Here is a 17,641-nt window from a genome sequence, read left to right on the forward strand (position 1 = left end):
TACTTCCGATTTGGTCAAAACAAAACTATTAAATGAAATGTCTAAAAATGACACCATACCAACAAATACAGTTTTCCAGGCCAAAGGAATGAAACCCAAACCAAGTAAAATGATTATTTGCTATGACTGTAACGTACCAGGGCATAAACGCCCGGATTGTCCTCAGCGACGTAATAAAGAAAAAATAAGTGTAGCAAATGAGGTCATGGATTCGGTCACAGCACTTACTGCTAATTTTTCAAATAAGGATGTTTGGTACGTAGATTCTGGAGCTACAAAACATATGACTTTCAGAAAAGATTGGTTTCGGGACATTAGGTCAATGCATACTGGAAATATAACTGTTGCAAATGGTGAAAGCGTTAAATGCTGTGGAATAGGAAATATTTCTATTAAGACACCTGGTGATGTAGTAAAAACAATAAGTGATGTTGCCCTGGTACCAGATTTAAAGGCTAATTTACTATCTGTACAGAAAGTTATTGATAAAGGTTTTGTATGTGTTTTCGACAAGAGAGGATGTAGTTTTTATAAAAATGATACTTTTTGTGTTTCAGGTGATTCTGTCCTTCATGCTTCGCCCTGTGGTGGACTGTACATAGTTGATGGTACTGTTAATATTCCACCTAAGATGAATAGTGAAAATATTGCGTATGAGGTGCACTATGACTGTCTGAGCAAGTATCAGCTCTGGCATAAACGGTTAGGACACTTATGTCGCATAGGCATGAATCAATTGAAGAATCATCAGGTAGGAGTAGATTTTACTAAGGTTGATAAAAATAGTTGCATCGCTTGCGTAAAAGGCAAACAAGCCAGAAAACCGTTTAAAAACGTAGCGTATAATAGGGCGTCATCACCTTTAGAACTAATCCATAGTGATTTATGCGGACCAATGTCCACGACATCTTTTCAAGGAAACGTTTATGTTTTAACTTTCATAGATGATTATACTCGCAAGATTTTTGCTTATTTTTTATCTTCTAAAACTGAGGTAAAGAATAAATTTTTATTATTTCGTGCTCTAGTTGAAAAACAATTAGGTTTTCAAATAAAGACTCTTAGAACCGATGGAGGAAAAGAATATGTAAATAACGAGTTTTCTGATTACCTTTCTTCGAATGGGATTGAGCACCAAGTAACAACGCCTTATAGTCCACAGCAAAATGGAGTTGCTGAACGTACTAATCGTACAATAACAGAGAAGGCGAGATCAATGTTGGCTGAAAGCTCACTATCTAAAGCATACTGGGAAGATGCTTTCCAAGTTGCTGTTTATTTGAAGAATAGGTCCCCTCATCGAGCTTTGAGTGGCAAAATACCTTATGATAAGTGGAGTGGTCGGAAAAGTGATCTAAGTCACTTAAGAGTATTTGGATGTAGAGCTCTAGTTCATGTACCTTCATGTCAAAGAAGGAAACTAGATTTAAAAGCAGAGGAAGCAATTTTTGTTGGTTACTCGGAAGATCCTAATACTTATGTTTTTCGGGATCCTGCAAATCCAAGACGTATTATTAAGTCAAGAGATGCAAATTTTTTTGAGAATTGTTTTACACCTTTAAAGGAAAATGCATCAGAACCTATAGTTCAAAATACGGAGTCAGTATTACTATTCGAAGAACATACTGAACCTGGTGATGATCAATTTTATGATTGTGTTGATTGTTGTAGTCCAGAAGGAGAATCATCTGTTCCTGTAAACATAGATAAAGAGTCTTCTTGTACTGAACAAACGCAAGTAAGTAATGAACCCAGATACCCATCTAGAAATAGAAAGCCACCTGAATTTTTAAATTATCAGGTCTCTACTGATGTTGTTTCGGGTGAACCAACAAACTATTCTGAAGCTATACATTCAGAAGATGGTGAAAAATGGGATTTAGCAATGACTGATGAATACAATTCACTTATGAAGTTAAATACCTGGGAGTTAGTAGACAGACCAAATAAAAAAGTTATTCCCTGCAAATGGGTTTATAAGCAAAAGAAGGATGCTTATGGTAATATAACCAAGTATAAGGCAAGGCTAGTGGTCAAAGGATTTAATCAAACAAGAGATATAGATTATCATGAGACGTTTGCGCCTGTGATTCGTCATTCTTCCCTGCGTACTTTGTTTGCATTGGCAGCAGAAGAAGATCTCAAAATGAGACATCTGGATGTTGATACAGCTTTTCTTTATGGAGATTTGGAAGAAGAAGTATTTATGGAACAACCTCTTGGTTTTTCTGTGAAAGGCCAAGAAGACAGGGTTTGCCGGCTTCGCAAATCTCTATATGGTCTAAAACAGGCACCTCGTGCTTGGAACAAAAAATTGAATGAAGTACTTTCAAAAATAGGTTTTGTAGGAACTTCTTCTGAGCCTTGTGTATTTACGAAACTTTTTGGTGATGAACTTGTTATATTGGGTGTCTACGTGGATGACATAATTGTCTTTTATAATTCTGACGTGACGTTTGACATTGTTAAAAATGACTTGTCAAGATATTTTAGTTTGAAAGATCTTGGCAATTTGAAGTCATATTTAGGATTACAAATAGAAAGGAATCAAGATTACATAAAAGTTAGTCAATCAAATTATATATTGTCCATATTGGACAAATTTAATATGAGTGAATGTAAGTCGGCTAGTACTCCTTTAGCTCACAGCAAATTAGAACGAAACGTTTGTGGTGAGTCATTGCTGCTGCCTTACAGAAATCTAATAGGATGCCTTATGTTCTTGGCAGTCAATACACGTCCTGATATAGCATTTGCGACGAGCTACTTAAGCCAATTTAATACGTGTTTTTCAACGGAACATTGGAAAGCAGCAAAGAGGATTCTTCAATACCTGAAGGGTACACTAGAGTATTCCTTAATATATAGGAAAACTGGGAAGCCGTTAACAGGGTATGCAGATGCTGATTGGGCCAATTGTCCAATTGACAGAAAGTCTTACACGGGCTATGTCTTTAAATTGGCTGGTGGACCAGTGTCTTGGGAATCAAAGAAACAACCAACTGTTGCTCTGTCATCCACTGAAGCTGAGTACATGGCTCTTACTGCAGCAACTAAAGAAGCCTGTTATTTACGTAAATTTATAGAGGATATTACGGGTAAAATATCTTGACAAGTCATTTTTAACAATGTCAAACGTCACGTCAGAATTATAAAAGACAATTATGTCATCCACGTAGACACCCAATATAACAAGTTCATCACCAAAAAGTTTCGTAAATACACAAGGCTCAGAAGAAGTTCCTACAAAACCTATTTTTGAAAGTACTTCATTCAATTTTTTGTTCCAAGCACGAGGTGCCTGTTTTAGACCATATAGAGATTTGCGAAGCCGGCAAACCCTGTCTTCTTGGCCTTTCACAGAAAAACCAAGAGGTTGTTCCATGGCTGGTGGACCAGTGTCTTGGGAATCAAAGAAACAACCAACTGTTGCTCTGTCATCCACTGAAGCTGAGTACATGGCTCTTACTGCAGCAACTAAAGAAGCCTGTTATTTACGTAAATTTATAGAGGATATTACGGGTAAAATATCTACAATTAAGATATTGTCAGATAGTCAGAGTGCACTAAACTTAGCTCACAATCCTGTGCACCATAGCAGGACGAAGCATATTGACACTCGTTTTCATTTTATACGAGAAAAAGTTAGTAATAATACAATTATTTTAGAGTATATGAAAAGTTGTGATATACCCGCAGATATTCTTACCAAACCACTGGGGCCTATCGCAACTAGTAGAATTATAGGTAGTTTAGGTCTTACTTAGTTTTTTTTTTTTTTCTTGTGTGTTAATATGTTATGTTAAGTTTTTTTTTTGTAAGACAATTTAGTTTAAAGGGGGATGTTGGAACTGGCATTAAACTAAATTGTTTATATTTAAATATATTCTTATTTTTATTTTATTTTTCTAAAATCCTTTGTTTTACGTTTGATGACTTTTTCAACTTACTTCAAATATATATCTCAAACAGGACGTCCAAGTTTTTCCTTTTACTGATATTTTTCCCATAAAATCAAAATATCCCAACACTTCTAAAAACCAAAATAAACAGCATGCTCACCCGAGTTTGCTCCCGAAGCGCTCCTTGCCACTTTAATTAAAATTTCTTTGTTATCTTGCAATCTTTGTCTCGGACAGTGCAGTCTATAAATAAACATTCAATTATATCGAAAGGTCTGCCCTAATTATTAAAATAATAATACTATATAATTTTTTTTTTGGTATTATTATTTTATTTGGTATTTATGTTTGGGAACTTTCAATATAAGTAATCTTCTAAATATATAAAAGGAAAAGGTGACTGACTGACTGACTGATCTATCAATGCACAGCTCGAAATACTGGACGGGCGGAAATTTGGCATGCAGTCTGCAGATAGCTATTATGACGTAGACATTCGCTAAGAAAGGATTTTTGAAAAGTCAATCCCTAAGGGGATAAAATAGGGGTTTGAAATTTGAGTAGTCCACGAGGACGAAGTAGCGTATAAAACACAATGGTAAAAAAATATGACGTCATATTTTCTTTAACAATCATACCAGTATTACATCTATTTTAACTCACAAAATAATCGTAGTTTGTGCTAGGTATAAAGGGAGTAGGTACAAAAACAATGCGTTCGGTTTAAACCTGTGATCTTTCTTATTTAACTAATCGTTGAGACTTGAGCTTTTGAAGCTTTAATTTATACTAGAAGACGCAATGCGTTCGTGTCGAGGGTACGTGCGAATTAACGCTATATTTATTCTATAGAAATATAAATCTATGTTTATAAGATACAACGTCCCAGCCACGTCCCCTTATTACATCGTCTATTTTATTAATAACCTACGAATAATTATTATTATTGTCTTTATATGTTTGTCAATTCTATTTTTCAAACAGACAGACTCTAATACTGAAAATATTAAAATAAAACTTAAACCTAGCCTTATCTAATTACCTACTAAACAAATCATACCCGCGTGGAATTGTGCCAAGTATAATGGCTGCATCCGCGCTGGACAGCCAGGCTGATCCGTTGCGCAAAAAATGAGCCAGCCCTTCTGTCACCAGATGAGGCTATTAATCGCAGTGAAATGTCTCGTATTTATTTTTTGCACTAAGACTCCATGGCCCCAGCCCCCAAGGTCTCCAAGGCAAACGGAACAAAAATGTAACCCATGCCAAAAATCACGTTAATCGGTTGCTCCGTTGCGACGTGATTGAAGGACAAGCCAACAAACAAACACACTTTCGCATTTATAATAAGGGTACTGACGCTTTATTATTAGGATTTCTGTGATTATAACAAATGTGAACTACTTGTTTCAGAAACAGAGATCCTTTCATCAAAGACATTGTATTGACCTGAGTCTGCCAACGACGCGCCCTCGGTTTCTGAAAAGCACTCGCTGCCACTGGCTGCCATTTTAATTAAAATTAGCTCTTTGTTATCTTGCAATCTACGCCTGGCACGCTGCAGTCTATAAATAAAATGTATCGAAATCTGCGTGCCACGACCTATGAATCTTGTTTTACGTAAAATGTAGGTATTTAAACTACAAATACTTACGGATAAGAAACCGATCAAATCAAGGGTTTAATGCAGGTGGTTTAATGTAACTACCATACCCCTTCCAAGTAAGCCCGCTTCCATCTTAGACTGCATCATCACTTACCATCAGGTGAGATAGCAGTCAAGGGCTAACTTAATAAAAAATATTAATAAAAACATAATGTTTTTAAAATGTGTGAAGTCTGCCAATCCGCACTTGGTCAGCTTGGTGGACTGTGGCCTAAACCCTTCTCATTCTGAGAGCAGACTCGTGCTCAATAGCCGACCGGCGATGAAATGATCATGATGATGATGATAATAATAATGTCCTTCCGAACGAATTTCGTCGTCTGTCGTAAAGGCGATGGCCGTTGGAGCCGGAAAATCCTTGTGGTGGTGGCGTGGAGACCGCGTCTAAGCAAGCGTAGTGTGGGACGCCCTCCAGCACGATGGACCGACGATAAAAAGAGGCTGGCGGGCAGTGGCTAGATGAGAAAAGCTGAGGATCGGGTGTGGTGGCGCTCTTTAGGGAAGGCCTATGTCGAACAGTGGATGTCCACAGGCTGATGATGATGATGATGATGAACGAATTTCGGCCACCGGCGCGGCCAATCTCCATAGAGATTAGCAAACTGCACGGGAGATATGATGCCTAGTGTGCACTAGGCATCATATCTCCCGTGTGTGTGTATGTAAACACAGGTGCACTCTCTATTCCCTCACTCTCATTGCCCTAAGGCACGGAAATCCACCCCGATCTGAGAGAGAACATGCGCAGGACTGACGACTTTACGTGCTCTCCGAGGCACAAAATATATAATAGTACTAACGCTCCGGGCTAGTAGGTATTGAGAATTTCTTAACAGAAAAATCCTGGCAAATTTTTTTTGGTCCGACCTCAACACCTCGTCAACTGCAGATGAACATGCCAAGAGACTAGACCAACGAGGCAGTTGATACCGGATGATAACGATGATGGTACTGAAGCTTTAAATAATTATTATTAAGAAATTTAAAAATAGAAAATATCTGTTTATCAATCAAATTGCTACAGAGTATTGACTCGAGTCTGCCCACGAGGCGCCCTCGTGCCTCGGTCTGTATAAGGCGCTCACTGCCACTTTAATTAAAATCTCTTTGTTATCTTGCAATCTTTGTTTTGAACTGTGCAACCCATAAATAAATTGTATCGAACTGTACACGCCACAATCGCTTTCGATGTAAATGAATTGCCATTTGCTTTGTTTTCATTTCAATCAATATTTATAGCGAGTCCGAAAAAGGAGAGATTTCTTCTGTATCTTGTATTATTTTCTTGTTTATATGTCATCGGAAATGTGAGTGATCCGTCGTCGTATAAGTATAATTATTCCTAGGGAATGTATGTAAGTAGTCCCTAACATCAGCACGAAATGAGTGAATAAAATTTTACTAAGTACCTATACTTATTATCGGAAATCCGTCGGAGAACCAAAGTGACTGACATAGTCCAACGAATTAGCCAGCTGAAGTGGCAGTGGGCAGGCCATGTCTGCCGCAGAACCAATGGCCACTGGGGCAGACGTGTCCTGGAGGGGAGACCGTGTATCGGGAAGCGCAGTGTGGGACGACCTCCAACCCGCTGGACTGACGACCTTAAGAAGGTAGCGGGGAGTGGGTGGATGAGGAAGGCAGAGAATCGTGTATCCACCACGCGCTCTTGAGAAGGCCTATGTCCAGCAGTGGACGCAAACAGGCTGATTGATTGATATGATACTTATCATACATTACCTAGTTTGCTGAAAGAACACTTGAATAAAGTGTCTCTTTAATCGAGAAAGATAAAGATGCGTCAATGGGCATAAGTAACTACATAGTACAAGTTTAGGTTAAAGAAAAACTACTAAATGCCTAAAACTAGGCTAACTCGTAGTTCAATTGAGTATCTCATTGTCGCACAATAATAAGAAAAAAATATATTTCCTAGGAATTCCGTATATTTCCTCAGCAGCAATTGCAAATGAGCTTCGTTGTGTGCAGTAAAGATCCACTTCCTTTTTGGAAGTCGGTTAAAAATAAAAATAAAGTTTAGGAAGTTCAGAGTGATACCAAATTTTTCTTAAAACTTACCTACTTTGAATTATTCTTTTACTAAAGTTTTCTTTTGATTTGCCTTTTTGTTGACTGGGTTTTCATCACTGAGCTTTTCTTAAACTAAATTTTCTAAAAGTTAATTGCGTAGAGCTTAATTGAAAAATTCCATATTTTATGCTTGTCACATTAAAGGTTAAAGGAAGCATCCCAACATTTTTCACTATAATTTCTTAACACCTTCGAGCGTTCTCATAAATTGTTCACAAAGCCTTGTAAACAGCGAGCAATTAATTTACAGCCAAGCATCACTTTGTTAGCAGCTTCTATCAACCTTTGATACACTAGGTATACCTATACTGGCTGATTTATTGAGTAATCATTTGTTATACATCTCAATTAAGCACTCCACACTTTATAATAATATCCATACTTACTCTAATATTGTAAATGCGAAAGTGTGCTTATCTGTTTGCTAGCTTTTCACGGCCCATCCGTTTACTTTATAGAAGTTTGGTACAGAGATAGCTGTAGAACATTACCTGCGTACAGACAAAGGCTACTTTTTATCCCGGAAAATCAAAGAGTTCCCACTGGATTTATAAAACCTAAATTCACCCGAGCGAAGCCGCGTGCTTCATCTAGTTTGGATGTTGGATGTTTACTCCTTCACCCCACAATGACTGGACCGATTTGGATGAAAATTGCATTTTTATTTATTTATTCAGATACCTACATAAGTTAGCCCTTGACTGCAATCTCACCTGGTGGTAAGTGATGATGCAGTCTGAGATGGAAGCGGGCTAACCTGAAAGGGGTATATAAAACAGTTTTTATAAAACTCAGTTTTTAGAAAAGGTAAGATATACCTACTTAAATCTGCTGAAATGCTTCCTGACGATTCCTTTGTGTTGAGATCTGTAGATATAAAAGGAAAAGCTGACTGACTACTGATCTGTCAACGCACACGTCGAACTACTGGACGGATTGGGCTGAAATGCATGCAGATAGCTATTATGACGTAGACATCCGCTAAGAAAATATTTTTCAAAATTTAACCTATATGGTATACTTAATAGGGGTTTAAAATTTGCTTAGTCCACGCGGATGAAATCGCGGGAATAAGCCTGTTTTAGCAATATCATGATGATCATGATCATGTTCAGACATATTATTTTAATCATGAAGTGATTGTCGAAATATAAATTTCAGTTATAATGATACAGAAATGCAACTGCGTGTAATTTGTGGCGCGCTAACCACAAATCATTAATTGTGGCAAATGCTGCGAATGCCTTCGTATTTCAGCACGCGATTTAATATGAGAGTCAAATTTGATATTATTTTTTGTGGGCATATTATTATCTTGGTTTTATATTATTCCCACGACTTCGTCCGCAATGCTTAGGTACATATATAATTTACAAACTTTACCTCTTTATAAGATTAGTGTACTGTAGACTGAAGACGGCCGGTGGCGGCGCGTTAGGAACCACACGATTAAGAACTTTCATAACATTATTCAACCACTTAATGACGTTCGATAAGTGAACCTACTTTGAAAAATAATATCTTTGAATGTTATTTTCAACATAATTTATCATAAAAATCATTTACGAGGCATTATGTAAATCTATAAAATTATTAGATGATGCCCGTGACTTGGTCGTTGGCGTGTTTTTAGGTTTTTTTTTAAATCCCGTGGGAACTCTTTGATTTTTACGGATAAATAGTAGCCTAAGTCCTTCCCCAGAATGCAAGCTATCTTTAAACAATGCAACACTTGCAACACTAGATGATGCCCGTATACGACGCTAGACTTGGTTGTTACTTCATATTATAGCATACTGTGAGGCATCATAAGGCTCTACCTCCCTGATGACGGAGTTTGTTCTGTGCTCTACACACAGACCACCTACATAGATGGCTCTACCTAATTATAACCCCAGATAATTCGTAATCGCAACACCGACAACTTTTAATTTTCGTGTTTACGCATAATTGCGCGCGTAACTCGCGTTAAACGGCGATAAATCTGTCCGATTTGTTATTTATTTGCCGCCGCCCGTAAAATGTAAGAGCGGTTAAATAGCGAATGTTATGTATTACATTTATATAACTATCGACGCGACTATTCAGCAGGTATATTCTAATACTAGCTAATGCCCGCGACTTCGTCCGCGTGGATTTAGGTTCTAAAAAATCCTGTGGGAACTCTTAAAGTTTCCAGGATAAAAAGTAGCCTATGTCCTTCCCCGAGTTGCAAGCTACCTCTGTACCAAATTTCGTCAAAATCAGTAGAACGGTTGAGCCGTGAAAAGCTAGCAGTCAGACAGACAGATAGACAGACACACTTTCGCATTCATAATATTATGGTATAGTATGGTTTAGAGTCATTCGGGGCAAAAGCACGCACTTTTGCCTTCTCGGCTTTATTTAACAAAAACTATTGTGATGTTAGACACATTTAATGTATTTATGGAGCACGTTTATTAGGCTTCCAAATTATAATCCAAATTATAAAAAGTTTAATAAGGTATTCATAAAAACTTTTTGTTTATTGTCGAAAAGGATGACATGGTCGGAAAGAGTACTTTTACCCACACTTACGGGTAAAAATCCCATAATAGGTAGGCATCTAACATTGTTTTATGTTCCCTAATCCCTGTAAAACATTTATTTCATTAATCTTCTTTCAGGTTAGTTAGCTTTCAGAGACTACAGAGTAGATATATTTACGCTTTCATAAATAAACCATGCGTCAATAAGTCGTGCGTTTATTGATCTTTGCATACACCCCCTATTTTGTAACCCTTGCTCCTTATCCCTAACATATCTCAGTTGAGCGCAAGACACACGGGTCGAAGTAGGTAGGTAATTGCTGGAAGGAGCTGCGCAAGGCAGCACGTTATTAATGACGACTGCTTATTTACAAGTCATTAGGCGTATTCGTAGGCAAATATTGTTGGCTGCGAATTTGATTTATCTAGTCGTGACTGGGTTAATTTTGTTTTGTTAAGTCAAGGTCTCTAGGTCTCATTGTTTGGTTAAAGGAATATTGTATACACAAGTCGTAGGTATTTTAAATAATTGGTAGGTAGATAATTACCTAATTAAGAATCCAGACTAAAATGAAAATACAAAAATGAGTGCTAGCTTTTGACGGCCCATCCCTTTAACTGATCGTGACGAAATTCGGTATAACAGAGATAGCTTGCATCTCGGGGAAGGACATAGGCTACTTTTTATCCCTGAAAATCAAAGAGTTCCCTTATGGTTTTTTAAAATACCTAAATCTATGCCGATAAACTCCCGGACATCATCTGTTTGGTACAGAGATAGCTGGCATCCCGGACCTTGCAACCTTCAGCCCGCTGGACTTATACCTATCACTAGTCCAAAGGTAAATAACGGTGGGTCCGGCTTTAAGGGGGCGGGAAGTGAATGTATGAGGAAGGCAGAGGAACGTGTATGGTCCAAATACGCTCTCTCAAATACAGCAGCAGCAATGGACCCATACAGACTGATCGATGGGTTGAATTATCAACTCTAGGTGATTGTTTCCTTTCATATGAGACACCATTATATCTCCGCCGAGACATAGGTCTTGCGTGTTAACTTTTTATATAATACTTTGTGAGTGAAGTAGATATTTTAATGTTGCTCCATATTTTGGCATATTGTCGCATTAACGTAGCCACTCATAAAAAAGAAACGTATCGTGTCCGTAAATACTAAAAAATAAGTACTTAAACAGTTGACGAACAAACTGTGCCGTCCGAAATATTTGTGTTGTTCGTGACGAGTAATTTAGAGCAGCTTATAACAGCATATTTAGCTAAAAATACGAATTATTAATTCGGGCATTTATTAATTTATATTTTCTAGTTAAGACTGAGTAACTGATTGCTTACATAGCTCTGTAAAGATATACTTAATATTAGGTATAAACTTAACTATCTATTTTGTAGTCGGGTATCTTAAAAATGCCGCATTAGGAAATTAAAACGACGACTGGAAAGTTGGTTCTACTTACAAAGAAATTACTACTAAAATTATAAGATAAATACTACATTATTACGAATAGGGCCTCCAATCTCCAATGCGTTGTGTTGTAATCAATACAACGCACCGTTTTTATTATTATTTCATCAACTAGGTATTAAGTACTAGGCGTGCCTTTTAAGTTCTGTCGTTTCCACATTTCCCGGCAATTTTGAATTTGGAACTGTTCTATATTTGAATGTGTTTAAATTTTGAATCTCAAAACAGTTGAAAGTATTAGGGTTAATGCTATTGTTTAGTCACAGCGTCGATTGGAATCTGTCAGGTTACGTACGAAAATGAATCTTTCTAAGAAAAATGTTCGTGTAATAATTTTCTACAACTTTAGAAGAGGCCTAACACGGCTTCAGTGTTTCGAAGAGCTAATATCTGTGTTCAGTGATGAAGCCCCATGTCTGCGGACTGTCGAACGCTGGTATGTAGAATTCCAGCGTGGAAATACTAGTGTTAGTGACTAATCTCGCGAAGGACGCCAAAAATCCGCCTTCACTGAAGATAAGATCATTGCTGTGAGAAAACTTATTCTCGAAGATCGTCATATGTCGTATTGAGAGATAGAGGCTCTATTAGGCATCTCAGGGACAACCATTCAGAAGATCTCGCATGAAGCGCTCGGTGTGAGAAAGCTAATTTGCCGTTGGATACCGCATCTGCTTTCCGACGATCACAAGGCGGCCCGCGGGAGATAGTGTAAGAAAACTCTGCAAAGGTTCAACCGAGGAGAGTCAAATCACGTCTACGACATCATCAGTGGTGACGAATCTTGGATCTATGCCTACGATCCTGATTCCAAACAACGATCTACAATTTGGGTCTTTCAAGACGAGCCAAAGCCGACTAAAGTTGTTCGTTCTCGAAGGACTTCAAAGAAGATGGTGGCCACGTTCGTTGGAAAAGCGGGCCATGTTGCGACTATTGCACTTGAAGATCGTAGAACGGTTAACGCAGAGTGGTATACCACAGTTTGTTTACCACAAGTCATCGCCGAACTTCGAAAATCTAACTCAAAGCGACGCATCATCCAGCACCACGACAACGTAAGCTCACACAGCGCTCGTCTAACGATTGAGTATTTGAAGCAGGAAAAAGTAGAAATTCTTGACCATCCTCCATACAGTCCTGACCTAAACCCTAACGATTTCTTTACGTTTCCTAAAATTAAGAAAAGTCTTCGTGGTCAAAAGTACCAGTCCGGTGAAGAAGCAGTCGACGCTTTCAAGTCAGCCATTTGAACAGCCCCACTTTAGAGTGGAATAAATGTTATAATAACTGGTTTGAGCGAATGGAAAAGTGTATTAAGCTAAGTGGTAAATACTTTGAAAAACAATAAAAAGTACTATAAGGTTCTAGTTGTGTTTTTTTCTTCAAACGACAAAACATAAAAGGCATGCCTCGTATCACTACATTTCCACTTTCGAGGGTAGTTTCCTTCTGAAAACACTCGCGACTTTCATTTAGTTCTGCAAACACAGTCTCGTCGAACCGGGCAGACGTCACCTACTTATTTGCTTCTATCAAATAAAATATAATATCTACGCCTGTCTCGAACTCTTAGGTTCAGGTTTAGAAATTCCCTTTGTTAAATTGAATGCTTTTAACGACTAAATTGAAAATGAAGACACAAAATTTTCCGTTTAGTTTTTAACTGTTCTTTTTAATAAAATAAATTTACTCTACCACGTTTAAAATGTATTTATTGGGACAAAAAAATAAACATTTGGTAGTTAGCAGTGCTAATTTTGAAGTGCTGTCAAAAATTTTACTGTACCTATAAGTTGTCTATCTACCAATTTCGAGGGTCACTCCTAAAACACTCAAAGTTTCCATTTACTTTCGATTCGTGTTTATCAATGTGTCCTGAAGAAGATTTGAATAGTTCTACATTTACTTACCTACACCATGTAAAGCTGGGGCGAACAACTTAAAAAATACTTAACTGTAGTTAAGTATTTTTTAAGTTGTTCTTTCCAGCTATTGATACTAAAAGAATCGTTTTGTTTCCTATTTATTTAGTTAGTACTTGTAGTGCAAATTGTGAAGTGCAATCAACAATGTTATTGTAGTCTTCCAACAGTTTCGAGGGCTCTTGACACCACTCCAAGCTTCCATTTACTTCCGCAAACATTTTCTAGTAATAGAAAATGGCAGACTTCATCCGTTTCTCGGAAATAAAATATTAAAGATTATAGATATTCCACTGCCCGATAAACTGTTACTTGAAATTGAGTGTTATCTTTTAATCGTAAATTCCATCAACTATTATATTAAAATAATTTGACATAATTGGCAAAATGTTTGGTATTTTAACTTGATCATTCATCTTCATCATATCTTCATCAAAATTTGTGATAGACCACCATAAACTATCAAACAAAAGTAGAATTATTGCATAGACTAAACTCGTATATTTAAACTAGAATTGAGCATCTTCTTTTTTGAAGTTGATTCAAAAATATCCCACACAGTAAAAATATATCGACACTAAAATTTATTGACAGGGGTGCGGCTTAAATTGAGCAGTAAATACGAGTATCCAACCCCTTTGTTTAATAAAGAGCAATAACTTTATAAAGTCCACCTTAAAAGATAAGGCCACTAAAGCCTTATTCTGGTCACGAGCGGTCCAACAGCGCGTGGACGATCGGTGTGCGAGTAGCGTGCAGCCGTGGACATAATATTATTCATGGCGAGAACATACCCTTTTATCGCTTTTAAACATAAAGAGCTGTGTAATATTTGTTGGTAGACAGACTGATGTAGGTGGCAAGTTGGTTTTATATTTCAGACGTAGTTTTTATGATAAATCTCAGGACTGAAAAACATAACTCAGTAGTGGCCATTTACCCTTTTATTTATGTCGTTTCAATTAACATTTAAAATGATTACATAACAATAAACCGGCCAAGTGCAAGTCAGACTCGCGCACCGAGGGTTACGTACGTCGTATTTTTCGACATTTTGCACGATAATCAAAAACTATTATGCATAAAATCTGTTTTAGAATGTACAGGTCAAGCCCTTTTATATGACATTCCACTTGGTATCGTCTCTCTCTTACTTTGAAAGTTGCAAATATTTATTACTAGAGGCTGCCCGCGACTTCGTCCGCGTGGTATCAAGTTTTTTAAAAATCACTTGGGAACGCTTTAATTTTCCGGGATACAAAGTACGAAGCTTACTTCCCCAGGATGTAAGCTACTACATTTCACTAAATTTCATCGAAATCGGTTGAACTGGACTTGGGCTGTGAAAAGCTAGCAGACAGACAGATAGACAGATACACTTTCGCATTCATAATATTAGTATGGATTGATCTGTTCATGAACACATTTTGATATTTTTTTTTGTGATGTAACCACAAATTCCCGGTTTTCGGATTTTTTCCTTGATCTGAGCTATAAGACCTAGGTACCTACCTGCCAAATTTCATGATTCTAAGTCAACGGGAAGTATACCCTATGGCTATACCTATAAGGGTGTACATCTCGTGTGGTCTTGACATACACGACAGACAGTCAGGCAGACAGACAGACAGAAGATAGACAGACAGACAGATAGACAACGAAGTAGAAGGGAAAAAGGAAACTATAAGGGTTCCTTTTTCCCTTTTGAGGTACGGAACTCAAAAAATGACTCACAAGATGAACAAAAAGTTTTAAAGACACAAGATTCTTATGTAATGTATCAAAAATGTTATGCTGACGTTGAGGCAGGTGCTAACTGAACCTCTACTCATGCATTTTTACAGCGTGCCCATTGCTTCTGATGCCACTAGCATATTCAGTACGTACTGAAAATGAGCTTATGGTCTAAGATCCCGATTTTTTTTTTTAAATTATTAATTACTCATTTATAGTGACTGAAATTTTTTAGGCAACCCATATGCAATATATTTATTGACATATTAAATTAAATATAAAATACGTTTCATCCATTAACCAGCTCGGTGAAGGTCGTTCTATAGCGGGATCCTATACTATTATGTTTCTTCGTGTTTCCAAAACAAGCTTTGACACCTATAGCTTAAGAGCTATCAGTTTGATTTAACACTAGGTAATTATACAACCAATGATGTAGGATTCACCATACATATATTTTGATATTCGCCTTTGAAAACAGCAATTAACATAAATATGACGTCTTGGAAGAAAAAGTAAATAGAAGGCAGGAAACACTTCCACAACTTCGAATGACTCAATCAAAGCAGTAACTTTCGATATAAACTCGAAAGTATTCGCGTAGAGCGTTGAAAAACATTGGCAATAGAAGTTTGGTTCCATATGCGTGAGGGACAGATCCTATCTAAGTCGTATACCTACGCAATTTTATTCAGGGTAAAAGGGAAAATTGCCGGGTTTCAGGCGGTATTCGGTACTTCCTTCCTTATCAATGTTGCGTATCTGCAAATAACGCTTTTGTTTATTGCTCTTTTGTAAACTGAAATTACTGGGAAGTTTTACATTATAGTCAAAGTAATCTAAAAAGTGAATTAAGTGCCCCGTTCATGGAAGCGACAACTCGATGGTGGGTATAGCCTAAAATAGTGCTGTTTCCTCAGACGAAGGAAATAACGTTATCTGTGCATGTCACCCTTTCTTTCTAACCACACCTCCCCCCAGGAGAGGCCGGGTGACTCAATTTAGCTTGAGATACAAGAAATTAAGATGTGTTTGTTTGTTGGTCTGTCCTCCAATCATGCCGCTACGGAGCAACGGATTAAAGTTTTTTTTGCATGGATACCTGTGCCTATAGTTAAAGATTTGGAGAGCGAGATAGTGATAGGCTTCTTTAGTTCGCAGAAAATCAGTGTTCCCACGAGATTTTTAAAAGCCTAAATCCACGCGGACAAAGTCGAATTCATCAGCTAGTATTACTATTAATAAACATAAAATTAAGATATTATAGATACGCAGTTTTGAAGCAATGTGAGTTAATAATTGTAACACATTTACAAATAAGGACCACAGCAAAGAATTTCAACTTGTTAACGAAGTGACTGTGAAAGTTAGTTCGAAGAAGTGAACCATTTAAATGAGGGTTAGACAAATTTGCAAGTCAATGTGTCCGATCTGATTTACTCTGTTGGGGAAAGTTTTCGATGTTTAATTTGCTTTATAATTGAGCCAAACGGGGGCCTCTGTAAAAGTTATTTAAAAACATAATATTTTCGACGTTAAGTACCTAATATTCCTTAAATACTTATAGGCGAAAATTAAAACTGAAGCAAAAAGAAAACCCCTGATTTTCTTTATTGGACTGACATATCGTTCACTAGAGAGCCCTGCGTTTTGTAACTCCATCATTGGCTACCCTTTATGAAAAATATCTTGTATATTTCATAGCGAGAACCCTCAGCCGGCAGCCCTACATCAAATAGAATGACATTTTCGTCTACAACTCGTCGTAAAATAGGTACTTTGGTCTTTAACTCAATTCAAATCTCCGACTTTTCGATCCTACAATACAAGTAATTACTTAATTGTCATTTGTAAATTACTTTTTTAAACTTAAAATAGATACGTATCTATATATTTTAATGTATGTTATATTTTAACATGTGCATTAATTCTGAAGTTAATGCTGACAGACTGACGAACAACTGCAAATTCACCTGAACAGACTCAGATACCTTGGTTCGCTCAGTCAAAAGTAATAGAATAAACTCAACCCATTATCCTTTTTTTTTCGTGAGGAAAATCCATCATGAATACCAATGGCCACGGGGGAGCACGGTGGTTATGTCGAACTCCTACCGACTAAAAACCTCACGAAGTTTCACCCACCGCTGACGACGGAGCACAAGGGACCACACCTAGTTACTCCGCCATCCCTAGCTCATCTCATGAAAACATTAAGGAACTAGAAGCAAACAATTTAGGACACTTAACGAGCCGGCTCAAAATGTTTCAACGACAAAGGGAAGGAATCCCTAACTCCAAGTACTTATTGCCTTTGGTGCTAGTGCATT

Source organism: Maniola hyperantus, chromosome 18 (genome assembly GCF_902806685.2).
Source record: "Maniola hyperantus chromosome 18, iAphHyp1.2, whole genome shotgun sequence".
Taxonomy (NCBI): Eukaryota; Metazoa; Arthropoda; class Insecta; order Lepidoptera; family Nymphalidae; genus Maniola; species Maniola hyperantus.